The sequence below is a fragment of the Ambystoma mexicanum genome, chromosome 4q (genome assembly GCF_040938575.1).
Source record: "Ambystoma mexicanum isolate Mex_15411 chromosome 4q, UKY_AmexF1_1, whole genome shotgun sequence".
Taxonomy (NCBI): domain Eukaryota; kingdom Metazoa; phylum Chordata; class Amphibia; order Caudata; family Ambystomatidae; genus Ambystoma; species Ambystoma mexicanum.
In genome coordinates this window covers 529,613,995-529,621,661 of record NC_090928.1, presented here as the reverse complement: position 1 = coordinate 529,621,661, position 7,667 = coordinate 529,613,995, and the positions used below count along the sequence as shown (strand labels likewise).

Sequence of the window (7,667 nt, the reverse complement as noted above, 5' to 3'; positions counted from 1 at the left end):
AGTATGCATCATCTTACTATAAAATAAAGTGGAGAAAACACAAATAAGACTTTTTTCCACACAGGTTTAATCGGCTATTTCCTGATATTCTTCAATGCGTTCTGATATTGACTGGTAATTGTGTTTGATACTTTCTTAGACTATTTCTGCCTCTGGCTGATGTGTATTTTCTTTCCAAACTCCACCAGAGCCTATGATTACACAGCATCCTATCTGTGGAAAGCGGCAGTGCAGGGATAGGGAAGAAAACTACAGGCATCCAAAGGAGCCCGGCTAGCTCAGTAGGTAGAGCATGAGACTCTTAATCTCAGGGTCGTGGGTTCGAGCCCCACGTTGGCGAAAACAACTAAAATTTTAGTGCTTTTTGACCAAAAAAATAGAAATTGAAAGTCTCTTTACAATATTTGCAATATTTTGATTGTTAACATGCAATATTTGAATGCATGTCTGGATGATGTGTAATGGGGCAATACCACACCTTAATGTATTCACTGTAAAAGAAAAAGTATGTATCATCGTACTGTAAAATAAAGTGGAGAAAACACAAATAAGACTTTTTTTCACACAGGTTTAATCGGCTATTTCCTGATATTCTTCAATGCGTTCTGATATTGACTGGTAATTGTGTTTGATACTTTCTTAGACTATTTCTGCCTCTGGCTGATGTGTATTTTCTTTCCAAACTCCACCAGAACCTATGATTACACAGCATCCTATCTGTGGAAAACGGCAGTGCAGGGATAGGGAAAAAAACTATAGGCATCCAAAGGAGCCCGGCTAGCTCAGTCGGTAGAGCATGAGACTCTTAATCTCAGGGTCGTGGGTTCGAGCCCCACGTTGGGCGAAAACAACTAAAATTTTAGTGCTTTTTGACCAAAAAAATAGAAATTGAAAGTCTCTTTACAATATTTGCAATATTTTCATTGTTAACATGCAATATATGAATGCATGTCTGGATGCATGTCTTGACCAAAAAAATAGAAATTGAAAGTCTCTTTACAATATTTGCAATATTTTCATTGTTAACATGCAATGTATGAATGCATGTCTGGATGATGTGTAATGGGGCAATACCATACCTTAATGTATTCACTGTAAAAGAAAAAGTATGCATCATCTTACTATAAAACAAAGTGGAGAAAACACAAATAAGACTTTTTTCCACACAGTTTAATCGGCTATTTCCTGATATTCTTCAATGCGTTCTGATATTGACTGGTAATTGTGGTTGATACTTTCTTAGACTATTTCTGCCTCTGGCTGATGTGTATTTTCTTTCCAAACTCCACCAGAGCCTATGATTACACAGCATCCTATCTGTGGAAAGCGGCAGTGCAGGGATAGGGAAGAAAACTATAGGCATCCAAAGGAGCCTGGCTAGTTCAGTTGGTAGAGCATGAGACTCTTAATCTCAGGGTTGCGGGTTCGAGCCCCACGTTGGGCAAAAACAACTAAAATTGTAGTGCTTTTTGACCAAAAAAATAGAAATTGAAAGTCTCTTTACAATATTTGCAATATTTTCATTGTTAACATGCAATATATGAATGCATGTCTGGATGATGTGTAATGGGGCAATACCATACCTTAATGTATTCACTGTAAAATAAAAAGTATGTATCATCTTATTATAAAATAAAGTGGAGAAAACACAAATAAGACTTTTTTCCACAAAGGTTTAATCGGCTATTTCCTGATATTCTTCAATGCGTTCTGATATTGACTGGTAATTGTGTTTGATACTTTCTTAGACTATTTCTGCCTCTGGCTGATGTGTATTTTCTTTCCAAACTCCACCAGAGCCTATGATTACACAGCATCCTATCTGTGGAAAACGGCAGTGCAGGGATAGGGAAGAAAACTATAGGCAGCCAAAGGAGCCCGGCTAGCTCAGTCGGTAGAGCATGAGACTCTTAATCTCAGGGTCGTGGGTTCGAGCCCCACGTTGGGCGAAAACAACTAAAATTTTAGTGCTTTTTGACCAAAAAAATAGAAATTGAAAGTCTCTTTACAATATTTGCAATATTTTCATTGTTAACATGCAATATATGAATGCATGTCTGGATGCATGTCTTGACCAAAAAAATAGAAATTGAAAGTCTCTTTACAATATTTGCAATATTTTCATTGTTAACATGCAATGTATGAATGCATGTCTGGATGATGTGTAATGGGGCAATACCATACCTTAATGTATTCACTGTAAAAGAAAAAGTATGCATCATCTTACTATAAAATAAAGTGGAGAAAACACAAATAAGACTTTTTTCCACACAGTTTAATCGGCTATTTCCTGATATTCTTCAATGCATTCTGATATTGACTGGTAATTGTGTTTGATACTTTCTTAGACTATTTCTGCCTCTGGCTGATGTGTATTTTCTTTCCAAACTCCACCAGAGCCTATGATTACACAGCATCCTATCTGTGGAAAGCGGCAGTGCAGGGATAGGGAAGAAAACTATAGGCATCCAAAGGAGCCTGGCTAGTTCAGTTGGTAGAGCATGAGACTCTTAATCTCAGGGTCGTGGGTTCGAGCCACACGTTGGGCGAAAACAACTAAAATTGTAGTGCTTTGTGACCAAAAAAATAGAAATTGAAAGTCTATTTGCAATATTTTCATTGTTAACATGCAATATATGAATGCATGTCTGGATGATGTGTAATGGGGCAATACCATACCTTAATGTATTCACTGTAAAATAAAAAGTATGTATCATCTTATTATAAAATAAAGTGGAGAAAACACAAATAAGACTTTTTTTCACACAGGTTCAGTCAGCTATTTCTTTATATTCTTCAAAGCGTTCTGATATTGACTGGTAATTGTGTTTGATACTTTCTTAGACTATTTCTGCCTCTGGCTGATGTGTATTTTCTTTCCAAACTCCACCAGAGCCTATGATTACACAGCATCCTATCTGTGGAAACCGGCAGTGCAGGGATAGGGAAGAAAACTATAGGCATGCAAAGGAGCCCGGCTAGCTCAGTCGGTAGAGCATGAGACTCTTAATCTCAGGGTTGTGGGTTCGAGCCCCACGTTGGGCGAAAACAACTAAAATTTTAGTGCTTTTTGACCAAAAAAATAGAAATTGAAAGTCTCTTTACAATATTTGCAATATTTTCATTGTTAACATGCAATATATGAATGCATGTCTGGATGCATGTCTTGACCAAAAAAATAGAAATTGAAAGTCTCTTTACAATATTTGCAATATTTTCATTGTTAACATGCAATGTATGAATGCATGTCTGGATGATGTGTAATGGGGCAATACCATACCTTAATGTATTCACTGTAAAAGAAAAAGTATGCATCATCTTACTATAAAATAAAGTGGAGAAAACACAAATAAGACATTTTTTCACACAGGTTCAGTCAGCTATTTCCTGATATTCTTCAAAGCGTTCTGATATTGACTGGTAATTGTGTTTGATACTTTCTTAGACTATTTCTGCCTCTGGCTGATGTGTATTTTCTTTCCAAACTCCACCAGAGCCTATGATTGCACAGCATCCTATCTGTGGAAACCGGCAGTGCAGGGATAGGGAAGAAAACTATAGGCATCCAAAGGAGCCCGGCTAGCTCAGTTGGTAGAGCATGAGACTCTTAATCTCAGGGTCGTGGGTTCGAGCCCCACGTTGGGCGAAAACAACTAAAATTTTAGTGCTTTTTGACCAAAAAAATAGAAATTGAAAGTCTCTTTACAATATTTGCAATATTTTCATTGTTAACATGCAATATATGAATGCATGTCTGGATGATGTGTAATGGGGCAATACCATACCTTAATGTATTCACTGTAAAAGAAAAAGTATGCATCATCTTACTATAAAATAAAGTGGAGAAAACACAAATAAGACTTTTTTCCACACAGGTTTAATAGGCTATTTCCTGATATTCTTCAATGCGTTCTGATATTTACTGGTAATTGTGTTTGATACTTTCTTAGACTATTTCTGCCTCTGGCTGATGTGTATTTTCTTTCCAAACTCCACCAGAGCCTATGATTCAGTCGGTAGAGCATGAGACTCTTAATCTCAGGGTTGTGGGTTCGAGCCCCACGTTGGGCGAAAACAACTAAAATTTTAGTGCTTTTTGACCAAAAAAATAGAAATTGAAAGTCTCTTTACAATATTTGCAATATTTTCATTGTTAACATGCAATATATGAATGCATGTCTGGATGCATGTCTTGACCAAAAAAATAGAAATTGAAAGTCTCTTTACAATATTTGCAATATTTTCATTGTTAACATGCAATGTATGAATGCATGTCTGGATGATGTGTAATCGGGCAATACCATACCTTAATGTATTCACTGTAAAAGAAAAAGTATGCATCATCTTACTATAAAATAAAGTGGAGAAAACACAAATAAGACATTTTTTCACACAGGTTCAGTCAGCTATTTCCTGATATTCTTCAAAGCGTTCTGATATTGACTGGTAATTGTGTTTGATACTTTCTTAGACTATTTCTGCCTCTGGCTGATGTGTATTTTCTTTCCAAACTCCACCAGAGCCTATGATTGCACAGCATCCTATCTGTGGAAACCGGCAGTGCAGGGATAGGGAAGAAAACTATAGGCATCCAAAGGAGCCTGGCTAGTTCAGTTGGTAGAGCATGAGACTCTTAATCTCAGGGTTGCGGGTTCGAGCCCCACGTTGGGCAAAAACAACAAAAATTGTAGTGCTTTTTGACCAAAAAAATAGAAATTGAAAGTCTCTTTACAATATTTGCAATATTTTCATTGTTAACATGCAATATATGAATGCATGTCTGGATGATGTGTAATGGGGCAATACCATACCTTAATGTATTCACTGTAAAATAAAAAGTATGTATCATCTTATTATAAAATAAAGTGGAGAAAACACAAATAAGACTTTTTTCCACAAAGGTTTAATCGGCTATTTCCTGATATTCTTCAATGCGTTCTGATATTGACTGGTAATTGTGTTTGATACTTTCTTAGACTATTTCTGCCTCTGGCTGATGTGTATTTTCTTTCCAAACTCCACCAGAGCCTATGATTACACAGCATCCTATCTGTGGAAAACGGCAGTGCAGGGATAGGGAAGAAAACTATAGGCATCCAAAGGAGCCCGGCTAGCTCAGTCGGTAGAGCATGAGACTCTTAATCTCAGGGTCGTGGGTTCGAGCCCCACGTTGGGCGAAAACAACTAAAATTTTAGTGCTTTTTGACCAAAAAAATAGAAATTGAAAGTCTCTTTACAATATTTGCAATATTTTCATTGTTAACATGCAATATATGAATGCATGTCTGGATGCATGTCTTGACCAAAAAAATAGAAATTGAAAGTCTCTTTACAATATTTGCAATATTTTCATTGTTAACATGCAATGTATGAATGCATGTCTGGATGATGTGTAATGGGGCAATACCATACCTTAATGTATTCACTGTAAAAGAAAAAGTATGCATCATCTTACTATAAAATAAAGTGGAGAAAACACAAATAAGACTTTTTTCCACACAGTTTAATCGGCTATTTCCTGATATTCTTCAATGCATTCTGATATTGACTGGTAATTGTGTTTGATACTTTCTTAGACTATTTCTGCCTCTGGCTGATGTGTATTTTCTTTCCAAACTCCACCAGAGCCTATGATTACACAGCATCCTATCTGTGGAAAGCGGCAGTGCAGGGATAGGGAAGAAAACTATAGGCATCCAAAGGAGCCTGGCTAGTTCAGTTGGTAGAGCATGAGACTCTTAATCTCAGGGTCGTGGGTTCGAGCCACACGTTGGGCGAAAACAACTAAAATTGTAGTGCTTTGTGACCAAAAAAATAGAAATTGAAAGTCTCTTTACAATATTTGCAATATTTTCATTGTTAACATGCAATATATGAATGCATGTCTGGATGATGTGTAATGGGGCAATACCATACCTTAATGTATTCACTGTAAAATAAAAAGTATGTATCATCTTATTATAAAATAAAGTGGAGAAAACACAAATAAGACTTTTTTTCACACAGTTTAATCGGCTATTTCCTGATATTCTTCAATGCATTCTGATATTGACTGGTAATTGTGTTTGATACTTTCTTAGACTATTTCTGCCTCTGGCTGATGTGTATTTTCTTTCCAAACTCCACCAGAGCCTATGATTACACAGCATCCTATCTGTGGAAACCGGCAGTGCAGGGATAGGGAAGAAAACTATAGGCATGCAAAGGAGCCCGGCTAGCTCAGTCGGTAGAGCATGAGACTCTTAATCTCAGGGTTGTGGGTTCGAGCCCCACGTTGGGCGAAAACAACTAAAATTTTAGTGCTTTTTGACCAAAAAAATTGAAATTGAAAGTCTCTTTACAATATTTGCAATATTTTCATTGTTAACATGCAATATATGAATGCATGTCTGGATGCATGTCTTGACCAAAAAAATAGAAATTGAAAGTCTCTTTACAATATTTGCAATATTTTCATTGTTAACATGCAATGTATGAATGCATGTCTGGATGATGTGTAATGGGGCAATACCATACCTTAATGTATTCACTGTAAAAGAAAAAGTATGCATCATCTTACTATAAAATAAAGTGGAGAAAACACAAATAAGACATTTTTTCACACAGGTTCAGTCAGCTATTTCCTGATATTCTTCAAAGCGTTCTGATATTGACTGGTAATTGTGTTTGATACTTTCTTAGACTATTTCTGCCTCTGGCTGATGTGTATTTTCTTTCCAAACTCCACCAGAGCCTATGATTGCACAGCATCCTATCTGTGGAAACCGGCAGTGCAGGGATAGGGAAGAAAACTATAGGCATCCAAAGGAGCCCGGCTAGCTCAGTTGGTAGAGCATGAGACTCTTAATCTCAGGGTCGTGGGTTCGAGCCCCACGTTGGGCGAAAACAACTAAAATTTTAGTGCTTTTTGACCAAAAAAATAGAAATTGAAAGTCTCTTTACAATATTTGCAATATTTTCATTGTTAACATGCAATATATGAATGCATGTCTGGATGATGTGTAATGGGGCAATACCATACCTTAATGTATTCACTGTAAAAGAAAAAGTATGCATCATCTTACTATAAAATAAAGTGGAGAAAACACAAATAAGACTTTTTTCCACACAGGTTTAATAGGCTATTTCCTGATATTCTTCAATGCGTTCTGATATTTACTGGTAATTGTGTTTGATACTTTCTTAGACTATTTCTGCCTCTGGCTGATGTGTATTTTCTTTCCAAACTCCACCAGAGCCTATGATTCAGTCGGTAGAGCATGAGACTCTTAATCTCAGGGTTGTGGGTTCGAGCCCCACGTTGGGCGAAAACAACTAAAATTTTAGTGCTTTTTGACCAAAAAAATAGAAATTGAAAGTCTCTTTACAATATTTGCAATATTTTCATTGTTAACATGCAATATATGAATGCATGTCTGGATGCATGTCTTGACCAAAAAAATAGAAATTGAAAGTCTCTTTACAATATTTGCAATATTTTCATTGTTAACATGCAATGTATGAATGCATGTCTGGATGATGTGTAATCGGGCAATACCATACCTTAATGTATTCACTGTAAAAGAAAAAGTATGCATCATCTTACTATAAAATAAAGTGGAGAAAACACAAATAAGACATTTTTTCACACAGGTTCAGTCAGCTATTTCCTGATATTCTTCAAAGCG

The 7,667-nt window shown here is 36.4% G+C and overlaps 2 non-coding genes across 2 annotated transcripts; both read left to right on the top strand.

Moving 5' to 3' along the window:
• Nucleotides 1-3,573: 3,573 nt before the first annotated feature.
• Nucleotides 3,574-3,646, top strand: TRNAK-CUU (transfer RNA lysine (anticodon CUU)). Its single transcript has one exon. It is a non-coding gene; the product is annotated as a tRNA-Lys (tRNA).
• Nucleotides 3,647-6,809: 3,163 nt separating this feature from the next.
• TRNAK-CUU (transfer RNA lysine (anticodon CUU)) lies at nucleotides 6,810-6,882 on the top strand. The gene has a single exon. It is a non-coding gene; the product is annotated as a tRNA-Lys (tRNA).
• The last annotated feature ends 785 nt before the right edge of the window (nucleotides 6,883-7,667 follow it).